The following is a 14845-nucleotide window of genomic DNA, read 5'->3' on the forward strand; positions in this document are numbered from 1 at the left end:
CCAGGCTCAGGTCGGGCCCTGAATTTGCATTTGCAATACCAGTTCAGCATCCACATGAAACTGAAATTGGTTCACACTAACACTAAACTAGCCTAGCTGGAACATTAACTGTTGCATTTAGGAGCAAACTCTGCACTGCTATGGATGCAGAGCCCAAAAATAGAACATTTAAATGTTTTGAAAGCGAGGAGCAGAATCTCTACTTCTAAACATTTAAATTAAGATCAAGCAGATTGACAAAATGTCCAACAGACCTCCTGAACATTCTGCAAACCAGGTTTGTCACCAATGCTAGCAGCATTTATAACAAGGTGACTGAACCTTGTTCCGGCATTGGACCACTAGGCACCGGACACGACAAATGCAAACCAAGCCCAGTCGACCCTGTAAAGTCCTCCTCACTAACATCTGGGGACTTGTGCCAAAATTGGGAGAGCTGACCCACAGACTAGTCAAGCAACAGCCTGACATAGACATACTCACAGAATCATACCTTTCAGCCAACGTCCCAGACTCTTCCATCACCATCCCTGGGTATGTCCTGTCCCACCGGCAGGACAGACCCACCAGAGGTGGCGGTACAGTGATATACAGTCAGGAGGGAGTGGCCCTGGGAGTCCTCAACATTGACTCCGGACCACATGAAATCTCATGGCATCAGGTCAAACATGGGCAAGGAAGCCTCCTGCTGATTACCATCTACCGCCCTCCCTCAGCTGATGAATCAGTCCTCCTCCATGTTGAGCACCACTTGGAGGAAGCACTGAGGGTAGCAAGGTCACAGAATGCACTCTGGGTGGGAGACTTCAATGTCCATCACCAAGAGTGGCTCGGTAGCACCACTACTGACCGAGCTCTGAAGGAAATAGCTGCCAGACTGGGCCTCTGGCAGGTGGTGAGCGAACCAACACGAGGGAAAAACCTACTTGACCTCGTTCTCACCAATCTACCTGTTGCACATGCATCTGTCCATGACAGTATTGGTGGGAGTGACCACCGCACAGTCCTAGTGGAGGCAAACTCCCATCTTCGCACTGAGGACACCATCCAACGTGTTGTGTGGCACTATCACTGTGCTAAATGGGATAGATTCAGAACAGATCTAGCAGCTCAAAACTGGGCATCCATGAGGCGCTGTGGGCCATCAGCAGCAGCAGAATTGTATTCCAGCACAACCTGTAACCTCATGGCCTGGCATATTCTTCACTCTACCATTACCAACAAGCCAGGGGATCAACCCTGGTTCAATGAGGAGTGTAGAAGAGCATACCAGGAGCAGCACCAGGCGTACCTAAAAATGAGGTGCCAACCTGATGAAGCTACAACTCAGGACTACATGCATGCTAAACAGCAGAAGCAACATGCTATAGACAGAGCTAAGCGATTCCACAACCAACGGATCATATCAAAGCTCTGCAGTCCTGCCACATCCAGTCGTGAATGGTGGTGGACAATTAAACAACTAACAGGAGGAGGAGGCTCTGTGAACATCCCCATTCCCAATAATGGCGAAGTCCAGCACGTGAATGCAAAAGACAAGGCTGAAGCGTTTGCAACCATCTTCAGCCAGAAGTGCCGAGTAGATGATCCATCTCAGCCTCCTCCCGATATCCCCACCATCACGGAAGCCAGTCTTCAGCCAATTCGATTCACTCCACGTGATATCAAGAAACGGCTGAGTGCACTGTATACAGCAAAGGCTATGGGCCCCGACAACATCCCGGTTGTAGTGCTGAAGACTTGTGCTTCAGAACTAGCCGCACCTCTAGCCAAACGGTTCCAGTACAGCTATAACACTGGCATCTATCCGACAATGTGGAAAATTGCCCAGGTATGTCCTGTCCACAAAAAGCAGGACATATCCAATCCGGCCAATTACGGCCCCATCAGTTTACTCTCAATCATCAGCAAAGTGATGGAAGCAGTCGTCAACAGTGCTATCAAGCGGCACTTACTCACCAATAACCTGCTCACCGATCCTCAGTTTGGGTTCCTCCAGGACCACTCAGCTCCAGACGTAATTACAACCTTGGTCCAAACATGGACAAAAGAGCTGAATTCCAGAGGTGAGGTGAGAGTGACTGCCCTTGACATCAAGGCAGCATTTGACCGAGTGTGGCACCAAGGAGCCCTGGCAAAATTGAAGTCAATGGGAATCAGGGGGAAAACTCTCCAGTGGCTGAAGTCATACCGAGCACAAAGGAAGATGGTAGTGGTTGTTGAAGTCTAATCATGTTAGCCCCAGGACATTGCTGCAGGAGTTCCTCAGGGCAGCGTCCTAGTCCCAACCATCTTCAGCTGCTTCATCATAAGGTCAGAAATGGGGATGTTCGCTGATGATTGCACAGTGTTCAGTTCCATTCGCAACCCCTCAGATAATGAAGCAGTCCGAGCCCGCATGTCGCAAGACCTGGACAACATCCAGGTTTGGGCTGATAAGTGGCAAGTAACGTTCGCGCCAGATAAGTGCCAGGCAATGACCATCTCCAACAAGAGAGAGTCTAACCACCTCCCTTGACATTTATCGGCATTACCATTGCCGAATCCACCACCATCAACATCCTGGGGGTCACCACTGACCAGAAACTTAACTGGACCAGCCATATAAATATTGTGGCTACAAGAGCAGGTCAGAGGCTGGGTATTCTGTGACGAGTGACTCACCTCCTGACTCCCCAAAGCCTTTCCACCATCTACAAGGCACAAGTCAGGAGTGTGATTTTTTTTATTCCTTCACGGGATGTGGGCGTCGCTGGCGAGGTCGGCATTTATTGCCCATCCCTAATTGCCCTCGAGAAGGTGGTGGTGAGCCGCCTTCTTGAACCACTGCAGTCCGTGTAGTGAAGGTTCTCCCACAGTGCTGTTAGGAAGGGAGTTCCAGGATTTTGACCCAGCGACGATGAAGGAACGGTGATATATTTCCAAGTCGGGATGGTGTGTGACTTGGAGGGGAACTTGGAGGTGGTGTTGTTCCCATGTGCCTGCTGCCCTTGTCCTTCTAGGTGGTAGAGGTCGCGGGTTTGGGAGGTGCTGTCGAAGAAGCCTTGGCGAGTTGCTGCAGTGCATCCTGTGGATGGTACACACTGCAGCCACTGTGCGCCGGTGGTGAAGGGAGTGAATGTTTAGGGTGGTGGATGAGGTGCCAATCAAGCGGGCTGCTTTGTCCTGGATGGTGTCGAGCTTCTTGAGTGTTGGAGCTGCACTCATCCAGACAAGTGTAGAGTATTCCATCACACTCCTGTCTTGTGCCTTGTAGATGGTGGAAAGGCTTTGGGAAGTCAGGAGGTGAGTCACTCATCGCAGAATACCCAGCCTCTAGCCTGCTCTTGTAGCTACAGTATTTATATGGCTGTTCCAGTTAAGTTTTTGATCAATGGTGACCCCCAGGATGTTGATGGTGGGGGATTCGGCGATGGTAATGTCGTTGATTGTCAAGGGGAGGTGGTTAGACTCTCTCTTGTTGGAGATGGTCATTGCCTGGCACTTTTCTGGCGCGAATGTTACTTGCCAATTATGAGCCCAAGCCTGGATGTTGTCCAGGTCTTGCTGCATGCGGGCTCGGACTGCTTCATTATCTGAGGGGTTGCGAATGGAAGTGAACACTGTGCAGTCATCAGCGAACATCCCCATTTCTGACCTTATGATGGAGGGAAGGTCATTGATGAAGCAGCTGAAGATGGTTGGGCATACGACGCTGCCTTGAGGAACTCCTGCAGCAATGTCCTGGGGCTGAGATGATTGGCCACCAACAACCACTACCATCTTCCTTTGTACTAGGTATGACTCCAGCCACTGGAGAGTTTTCCCCCTGATTCCCATTGACTTCAATTTTACTAGGGCTCTTTGGTGATGGAATACTCTCCACTTGCCTGGATGAGTGCAGCTGCAACAACACTCAAGAAGCTCGACACCATCCAAGACAAAGCAGCCCGCTTGATTGGCACCTCATCCACCACCCTAAACATTCACTCCCTTCACCACCGGCGCACCGTGGCTGCAGTGTGTACCATCCACAGGATGCACTGCAGCAACTCACCAAGGCTTCTTCAACAGCACCTCCCAAACCTGCGACCTCTACCACCTAGAAGGACAAGGGCAGCAGGCACATGGGAACAACACCACCTCCAAGTTCCCCTCCAAGTCACACACCATCCCGACTTGGAAATATATCACCATTCCTTCATCGTCGCTGGGTCAAAATCCTGGAACTCCCTTCCTAACAGCACTGTGGGAGAACCTTCACCACACAGACTGCAGCAGTTCAAGAAGGCGGCTCACCACCACCTTCTCAAGGGCAATTAGGGATGGGCAATAAATGCTGGCCTCGCCAGCGATGCCCACATCCCATGAACGAACAAAAAAAAACTTAAGCTTAGTGTGGCAGTTGGGAACTATGATAAAAGAAGAATCTTAGAAACATAGTTAGCCCTTAATGATGGAGATGAGAACAATATACAAAAGTTTAGAGTTTAGAAGAAAGGAAGACTAGATAGGAAAATTGGTAGGAAAGTTTGGCATAAATTGGTGATGGCAAAATGGGCATGAATTTTCCATAAAATTTCGGTATAACTTGCCGATTACGCCTCCACAGGAAATTCCAGACCTATATTTATTAGGGCCAATTTTCTGAGTGAGTTCTTCCAGCGCAGAACCTCACTAGACATGAGCGAGGTTGGAGATAACTCTTTCGGACCTATTCTGTGATCTGTGTTCCCCTCTAGTGAGGCTCCATGTCAAGAGCAGAGTCTCACAAAATTATCACTTATATGTCAGGCACATCCATGAGCTAAAGGACATAGATCTAGTGGTCAGGATAATATTCCCAGTGAGTTAGTCCAGTTGCAAATTTGTAATAAAAAGTGAGTGAATATAATTCTAGGGGTTTGCTATGGATCACTGGGTTAAAACAAAAAGGACAGGTTGCTCTATGAAGAAATAAGGAACATAAATAGAAAGATCATACCAACGGAGATTTTAACCAGTACCACAAACCAATAATGAGGAATACAACTTTAAAAGGGAATGAAATAAAAACTTAAACAATCAGAATGGGGGTTGTACTTAAGAAACTCCAATTGAAGACAGATACCTTTAATACATACTACTGAGCATTCAGGATAAATATATACCAAGGACTGGTAAGCCACAGACTAAACAAACATGCCTCACATGGATTGAAAGACAATGCAAAGAAAAATAAGTGAGATAAACAAAGTCTACAAAGCTTGCAGGGGGCAAGGCAAAGAAGAATCCAGGAACCAACAAAAAAATGTTAAAAAGGCAGCTGGAGGCAAAAGAGGGAGCTAGAGATCAGCATAACTGTAGAAGCCAAATGCAACAGTAAGAAACAGTACTAAAACAGAAAGAGGGTTATCAAAGATGAATTGAGAATTCTTAAGAGTGCAAACCAAGTTGAATTTGAATTACACTGAATTACATAGAAACTGAAGCACAGAAACAGACCATTCGGCCCAACTGGTCTATGCCAGTTTTTATACTCCACACAAGCCTACTCCCACTCTAATTACCTTTTCCCATTCACCCCCCATATTCCTCTATTGCCTTCGTCCTCATGTATGCATCAAGCCTCCCCTTAAATGTATCAACAGTATCTGCTTCAGCCACTCCATGTGGCAGTGAGTTCCACATTATCACTACTCTCTTTGTAAAGAACTTCCTCCTAAATTCTTTATTTGATCTGCAAGTGGCTATCTTATATCTATGTCCCCTTGTTCTGGACTTACTAACAAGTAGAAACAGTTTCTCCACGTCTACCCTATTGAGTCCCTTCATAATTTTAAAGACCTCCACAGGTCCCATTTTAGTTTTCTCTTTACCAGAGAGAAAAGCCCCAGCTTGCTTAATCTTTCCTGATAGTTGCATTCTATCAATTCTGGTAACATCCCTTTAAATCTTTCCTGCACTTTCTCTAGTGCTTCAATATCCTTTTTGTTGTATGGAGACCAAAACTGCACACGGTACTCCATGTGTGGTCTAACCAAAGTTCTATATAAATTTAACATTACCTCCCTGCTTTTATATTCTATTCCTCTAGAAATGAACCCAGTACTTGCACTCTTTATGGCCTTATCAATTTGTGTTGCTACTTTTAACAATTTATGGGCTAAAAATTAGTTCTTATTTTGGCCATTAAATGGACGCAATGAGGGTCAATTTTTGGGACCAACTTTCTGCACTCAAATGATGCCTGAATGATGTCCAACCCGATATTGAATCGGGCCATTTTTCAGGCATCTCTGGCAGCCACCTAAAATAGGCTTTAAGCCCCTTATATATGCAAATGAAGAGCATAACGTCTGTTTTAGGCCCCCTTGCAGAATTTGGATTGCGATGTGTGGAACAGATGCTCGGCCTGCTCTACTAAGGAATCTTCAGCAGCTGCTACAGCCTAAATAGCGGTCGCAATCAAAATGTAATTTTATTTAATAAAAATTTTCAAAAACCGTTGCTGTGGATCCAGGAGGAGCAGCAGTGCTCTCTAACTCCACATTTCGTTTGCTATTTATCCACTCATTCTGCAAGTCTGTTTATGTCTTCCTGTATTTTAGTGCAATTCTCCACATTATTAACTATGTCCACCAATTTGGTATCATCTGCAAATTCTGACACCATGGGCCCGATATTACCATGGCGGATGGTTCGCGGCGGGGGCTCGATTGGGCGCGTGGGTAACGCACCCGGTGAAATCAGTCTGCCCTGCGCGCAATCGCAGGCTGATTGGATCCACTTACCTCTTGTTCCGGGTTCCCCACTGCTGAGCTGCGCGGCGGGCGGACTGCGCATGCGCGGTAAGGTCTGTCAGCTGGAGGAGCTCTATTTAAAGGGGCAGTCCTCCACTGACTGATGCTGCAAGAAATAGGAAAAATTACAGCATGGAGCAGCCCAGGGGGAAAGCTGCTCCCAGGTTTAATGATGCCTCACTCCAGCTCTTATTGGATGGGGTGAGGAGGAGGGGGAGGACAGAGATCTTCCCCCCGGCGGGCGGGAGGAAGCGGCCTGCCTCTGCCACCAAGAAGGCCTGGCTCGAGGTGGCAGAGGAGGTCACCTGCGCCACCAACATATCGCGCACCTGCATACAGTGCAGGAGGCACTGCAATGACCTAAGTAGGTCAGCCGAAGTGAGTACACTTACTCATTCTCCTACACTCTGTCTGCCACATCACCGCCTCCACCCCACATCTCCTTCTGCACTGCCAACACTACTCTGTCACATCACCCCTCACACGCACTCAAACCTCATCCTCATCTTACCTGCACTTACTCACCTTGCCAGTACTCATCCCGCCACTACCACTCAACCCAATCCTCATACAATCTCATGGCTCTATCTCATACTCACCCTCTCGTGCATCTCTTTCACAGTCAGCCTCATTCAACCTGCCACTACCTGTGCTGCAGCCACAGGGCATGCATCACATATCTGCAGTAGGCAGCGTAAGGCAAACGTGTCGTGAGCATGAAGGGGATGCACAAGGGTGTTTGAGGGTTTGTCATGGTTTTTACTTATATCGAATTTCTGATCAACTCACATTACATATTATATTGGCACCACTACTGTCATGTCTTTGCGAATCTTGTCTGGGTTGTGCAATAATGCCCTTTCCTGAGGATCACAATGAAGACCCACACCTGATGCCACCCATTGTGTCACTGCAGAGTGGGTGTAGGTGTATTTGCAGGGCTCTTTTGTGCAGACGACTGAGAGACGTCGGCGATGTCCCCGGTGGCACCCTGGAAGGATGCGGAGGAGAAGTTGTTGAGGGCAGTGGTGACTTTGACAGCGACAGGTAAGAAGATGGTGCTCAGGCCAGCCGGGAGAAGATCGGCATGAAGGAGGCTGCAGATGTCCACGACTACATGTCGAGTGACTCTGAGCCTCCGTGTGCACTGCTGCTCAGAGAAGTCCAGGAAGCTGAACCACGGTCTGTGGACCCTGTGGCGAGGGTAGTGCCGTCTGTGACGCATCTCTCTCTGCGGTTGCCCTCCCTCCTGCTGTGCAGGTGGATGTGTCACAGCACTGTGTTGTGGAGCACCACGTGTCAGAGGTAGACGGCATGGCCGGCGAGGCTGGTGATGCTGTTCACCCTCCGAGGAGGTCATGACTGCAGCTACGGTGGCCCCCATTCAGAAGATGTACATCTGAGGGGGTCCACAAGGTAGGTACATGTGTCTGGACACTGGGGTAAGTGTGCAAGTTGGTGAATTTTGTTGTTAGGAGGAGGGTGGTGGAGGCCAAACTTTGTCCAAAGTGGCCTCCTGCAATGAGTGAGGGTCTCCTCCCCCCCACCTGTCAAATGGACCTTTGCAGCTGCCACAGGCTGATGGCTGCAACATGTCCATTTGAACTGGGAGTGTTTCCCCAGTACGGGAAACAGTCCCAGTCAGTTGCAAAATCCCATCCCTGCTAAAATAACAGGTCAATCAGGTCTGTAAACAACCTGAAGTACCTGTTCAATTACTTAAAGTGGCACCCCGCCGGCTTTAATTGCCGGCGGGAGTCCCACATGCGGGGGCTGCGCGCGCATGTCAGTGTGTCAGTGGGGAACCTGGAAATGGGGCGGGTTGGAGCTGGGCTCTCGACCTGCCCCGGGAATCCCCGATTTTTGTAGACCCCCCCCCCCTGCCACGAACGCACCCGATCGCGGGTGCTAAAATCGAGCCCCATAACTTCAATTTGAGTCTAAATCATTATGTATATGGTGAGCAACAGTGGTCCCAACATGGATCCTTGCAGGACACCACTTCCCACATTCTGCCAACCTGATAAACTTCCCTTAATTCCTACCCTCCATTTTTTGTTTTGTAGCCATCTTTTAATTCTGGCCTGACTCCACACACCCTGTGATGAGTTCACCCTTTACCCCTGTGCTCGCTGACCTACATTGGCTCCCGGTCCAGCAACGCCTCGATTTTAAAATTCTCATCCTTGTTTTCAAATCCTTCCATGGCCTCGCCCCTCCCTATCTCTGTAACCTCCTCCAGCCCTACAAACCTCCAAAATCTCTGCGCTCCTCCAATCCTGGCCTCTTGCTCATCCCCGATTTTAATCGCTCCACCATTGTCGGCCGTGCCTTCAGCTGCCTAGGCCCTAAGCTCTGGAATCCTCTCCCTAAACCTCTCCTCCTCTCTATCTCTCTCTCCTCCTTTAAGACGCTCCTTAAAACCTATCTCTTTCCATGTCCTAATATATCCTTATGTGGCTCGAGTCAAATTTTATTTGATAACGCTCCTGTGAAGCGCCTTGGGACATTTAACGACGTTAAAGGCGCTATATAAATGCAAGTTGTTGTTGTTATGTAGCATCTCATAAAAGGCCTTCTGAAAGTCCATGTATACCACATCCACTGCATGAACTAAAATAGTTAATTTATTAAATAATTACCTCTGGGAATTATTCACTGGAAACACTGCTTGTAGCAAGCCATCCATACATGGGCGGTTCTATAGTTAAACTTAACGACTGACATCACTTGCAAAGTTGCACACCTTAAAGGCCTTAAAACAATAAGGGAATGGATCATATATAACCAATAGTGCTTGGGAGAAAAAATCTACAAAGTGCTGACATGTCAATGAATACAGGGGAAGTCCCACTGAACTGGAAACAAGCCAATGTAGTATGTAAAAGGCAACAAAATAGGTAATTACAGAGCTATTAAGCTTACATCAATAACTGGCAAACTAATGGAATCCTTATGAGCAAAGATAAGGATTATCCAAATGAAAATAACCTAGTAAAGGGCAGTCAACATGTTTTCAGAAGCAGGGATCCTGCCTGACCAGCCTCCTTGACTTTTTTGGGGAAGTGACAATCCCAAGTGGACAGTAGAGAATTGTATGTTGAACTTCCAGCAAACCTTCAATAAAGTCCCACATGAAAGGCTGCTACATTGTGGATATCCTAGGTAAAACTTGAAAGTGAATAAGTAATTGGCCGAAACATAAGAATCAACAGGTATTAGTTAGAGAAGAGTGATGGGTTGGGAAGATCAAATCAAGGAATTGAAATCAAGAAATCAAGGAGGTACGAATAGCATAAATCAATCTCATACAGTAAGGTGGGCATATTTCACTAAATCGGAGTATTTTTATGTAACTACTTAACAAACGTAGAGAATTTGATGTAGGAATGCAGAATTGCTTATTCCTTGTTTTACCTATTTCAAGGTTATTACACTGTAGGTTCATCTCGGCTGATATTACTTCTATGTGACTAGATGAGGAGGGTGTAATTTTTCAATTGTCACCAGGCATCTCTGCCTGATATCATTACAACTTGGCAGAAGACACAAGAGACACTACAGCCTGAAAGCTAGCCATTTTGTTTCTCTTCTAGACCTGCAGAACACATCATCAACTTGGAGACTATCACTGCAGTCTAGATCCCAATGCTGCCATCAATATATCTATCAATTCTCTGCTAATGTTTGGCTGATCGTACTACAGATCAAAACTACTCTTAATCCTCTTTAATTTCTCTTATATTAATTGCTCATGGTCCTTAATGTTTGATTGTCCAGTTATTTGTCCTTTATGTGTATAAGTGCTACATTGATGTTCAAGAGGAGCATTTATTGAAGTACGGAGCGAGGGGAGCCATTGTACTGGAGATTGTGATGGCAACTCTCTGTGCTAATCTCTCTTGAAAGCATTAAAAATTCTCTTACTAATTCTCTTCATGTGTTCATTAAGTAGTCTTCTGAGCTGAAGTACACAACTCGAATTATAATCAGATTCCTGCACGATTAAGTCCCTCTCTGGCTCAGAAACGGCTTAGAAAATAATTCTTAGGAACTGATGTTTTGCTGCTGTGACCACCTCCTAGTTTGTAATCCTTTTTTCAAGAAAATCCCTTGGCATTTGGAGTGATTTATGTAAATCAGGCTAAATTAGAATGTTTCTTTTGTCTTTGTTGGTTTCTTTTTTTAAGAGACCCTTTTCAGGTTGAAGCGCAAGATATTACCTGCCATGAGGAAAGTGCAGTGGAATGGTAAAGGGAAAGAATTAGGATTTTCTCCTGATCTTGTTTTATCTCATCCTTTTCATATGCAGCTCAATGACTTCAGCACCCTTTCATGCAGATCCATAGCCTTTCCTTCTAAGGAAAGTGAGAGAAAAGTGCTGTTACTTTGTTGGGTTCGTACATGGCAGACTTAGAAGTTTTGGTGGCCAAATTTTCCTGTACCGCTGAGTAGAAAGTGTTATTGTGGCCTGGCTGTTTAAGTGAGGGTATGGAGCAATTCTTACTTCCCCCCCCCCCCCCCACCCATCTTTTTAATTCTCATGGGGCCAGAACTTGCGCAGAGCAGAATGGTAACGCTCGCCACAGCTCCTGCAAATTAAATTAACGGATGTACTTACTGCGGGCTCTGTGGCATCATCTTGCTTGATTTTGAACTTTAAAAAAATTGTGCACTATTAACTCAGCCTCTGAGAAGTGTAAGTTGATGAGCATGGAACAGTCTGTGAGAATAGAGGACACGCCCACAAATTCTGTCAGGAAGAGAAGTCACGCCCACAAGCAGGCAAGCTAACTTCATTCATTTAAAGTTAGCATTCTGGAAGTCATTGTAAACAAAAATTTTACATTTTTTTTAATAAAAAGCCAAAGAAATAATTGAATTAAATTAAAGAGACAGAAGGGGAAAGTAAAAAAAAAGTTAACTTTTTCAATTTTTAATTTTATTCTTAATGACCAAAAACTATTAAAGTAAGGAGTAATATGAGACTCCACATTTTTAAAATTTAATTTTTAGTTGTTTGGCAGTCATTAAGACTAACATTTAAGTGCTTTTAAAACTTAATTTAGACCTGGTATTTTTAAGCATATCTGTTTAGTGGCGTAATTAGTTACTTTCCAGCTGGACAGATGAGAAATTTTGTGATTTTTCAATGATTTCAATGACTGCAGTGTGCGATGGCCCTTTAATTAGAAGCTGTCAAATCGCCGTTGAACCAACAGGAGCAAGTTTATGATTTCCATGTTTTAATATACATGTGCAAACACGGGAACTTGCTCCTTCAATTCGCCATTAAAAATGGAGAGCTGTTATTTCGGGAGCAATTTCTGGCTCAGTATTTTTTTCTTTATGCAGTCTCCTTTGCTTGCTGATCCAGTATTAATTTGGCACTGAAGAAACTAAGGATACTACAAGAAAATATTAACTTGCATTCAAGGAGATAGAAGAAATTATGGCATAATGGAGAGACAGACCAGACAGTAAGTGAAGAGAGTAAAAAATGGAGTTCAAGTAAAAATTATGAACAATAAAAAAGTATCACAATTTACGAAAAGTGACTGAAAGAATGCCCGGAATTTCTTGGAACTTTTTGGCATAATTGCCGCGTAAGAGCGATGTAATGCCATTTTTTTGTGAGAAAATTTGCATGTAACTGATTCATGCCGGTCTGACACTGAAACATTGGTACGCAAAAATGTAATCGATTGTGTCACATTCAACATACGTCTGTCGAAACCCTCTGCCGCTGATTTACATACCTCTGCCCTCCCACCTCCATGCAAAGGACAAGTTTTTTTTATTCATTCATGGGATGTGGGCAACGCTGCAAGGCCAGCATTTATTGCCCATCCCTAATTGCCCTTGAGAAGGTGGTGGTGAGCCGCCTTCTTGAACCGCTGCAGTCCGTGTGGTGAAGGTTCTCCCACAGTGCTGTTAGGAAGTGAGTGCCAGGATTTTGACCCAGCGACGATGAAGCAACGGCGATATATTTCCAAGTTGGGATGGTGTGTGACTTGGAGGGGAACGTGCAGGTGGTGTTCCCATGCACCTGCTGCCCTTGTCCTTCTAGGTGATAGAGGTCGCAGGTTTGGGAGGTGCTGTTGAAGAAGCCTTGGCGAGTTGCTGAAGTGCAGCCTGTAGATGGTACACACTGCAGCCACGGTATGCCAGTGGTGAAGGGAGTGAATGTTTAGGGTGGTGGATGGGGTGCCAATCAAGCGGGCTGCTTTTTCCTGGATGGTATCGAGCTTCTTGAGTGTTGTTAGAGCTGCACTCATCCAAGCAAGTGGAGAGTATTCCATCACACTCCTGACTTGTGCCTTGTAGATGGTGGAAAGGCTTTGGGGAGTCAGGAGGTGAGTCACTCGCCGCAGAATATCCAGCCTTTGACCTGCTCTTGTAGCCACAGTATTTATGCGGCTGGTCCAGTTATGTTACTGGTCAATGGTGACCCCCAGGATGTTGATGGTGGGGGATTCGTGATGGTAATGCCGTTGAATGTCAAGGGAAGGTGGTTAGAAACTCTCTTGTTGAGATGGTCATTGCGTGGCACTTGTCTGGCGCGAATGTTACTTGTCACTTATCAGACCAAGCCTGGATGTTGTCCAGGTCTTGCTGCATGCGGGCAGGCACTGCTTCATTATCTGAGGGGTTGCGAATGGAACTGAACATTGTGCAATCATCAGCAAACATCCCCATTTCTGACCTTATGATGGAGGGAAGGTCATTGATGAAGCAGCTGAAGATGGTTGGGCATAGGACACTGCCCTGAGGGAATCCTGTAGCAATATCCCGGGGCTAAGATGATTGGCCTCCAACAACCACTACCATCTTCCTTTGTGCTACGTATGACTCCAGCCACTGGAGATTTTGCCAGGGCTCCTAGGTGCCACACTCGGTCAAATGCTGTCTTATTGTCAAGGGCAGTCACTCTCACCTCACCTCTGGAATTCAGCTCTTTTGTCCATGTTTGGACCAAGGCTGTAATGAGGTCTGGAGCCGAGTGGTCCTGACAGAACCCAAACTGAGCATCGGTGAGCAGGTTATTGGTGAGTTTGTGCTGCTTGATAGCACTGTCGACAACATCTTCCATCACTTTGCTGATGATTGGGAGTAGACTGATGGGGTGGTAATTGGCCGGATTGGATTTGTCCTGATTTTTGTGGCCAGGACATATCTGGGCAATTTTCCACATTGTCGGGTAGATGCCTGTCTTGTAGCTGAACTGGAACAGCTTGGCTAGAGGCGCGGCTAGTTCTGGAGCACAAGTCTTCAGCACTGCAGCCGCGATGTTGTCAGGGCCCATAGCCTTTACTGTATCCAGTGCACGCAACCATTTCTTGATATCATGTGGAGTGAATCGAATTGGCTGAAGACTGGATTCTGTGATGATGGGGATATCGGGAGGAGGCTGTGATGGATCATCCACTTGGCACTTCTGGCCGAAGATGGTTGCAAACACTTCAGCCTTGTCTTTTGCACTCACGTGCTGGACTCTGCCATCATTGAGGATGTTCACGGAGCCTCCTCCTTCCGTTAGTTGTTTAATTGTCCACCATCATTCACGACTGGATGTGGCAGGACTGTAGAGCTTTGATCTGATCCGTTGGTTGTGGAATCGCTCAGCTCTGTCTATAGCATATTGCTTCCGCTGTTTAGCATGCATGTAGTCCTGTGTTGTAGCTTCACCAGGTTGGCACTTCATTTTTAGGTACTGTGCTGCTCCTGGCATGACTTCTACACTCCTCATTGAACCAGGGTTGATCCCCTGGCTTGTTAGTAATGGTAGAGTGTGCAATATGATGGGCCATGAGGTTACAGATTGTGCTGGAATACAATTCTGCTGCTGATGATGGCCTACAGCACTTCATGGATGCCCAGTTTTGAGCTGCTAGATCTGTTCTGAATCTATCCCATTTAGCACGGTGGTAATGCCACACAACATGTTGGATGGTGTCCTCGGTGTGAAGATGGGACTTTGTCTCCACAAGGGACTGTGCGGTGGTCACTCCTACCAATATTGTCATAGACAGATGCATGTGCGACAGGTAGCTTGGTGAGGACGAGATCAAGTAGGTTTTTCC

Source organism: Heptranchias perlo, chromosome 6 (assembly GCF_035084215.1).
Source record: "Heptranchias perlo isolate sHepPer1 chromosome 6, sHepPer1.hap1, whole genome shotgun sequence".
Taxonomy (NCBI): Eukaryota; Metazoa; Chordata; class Chondrichthyes; order Hexanchiformes; family Hexanchidae; genus Heptranchias; species Heptranchias perlo.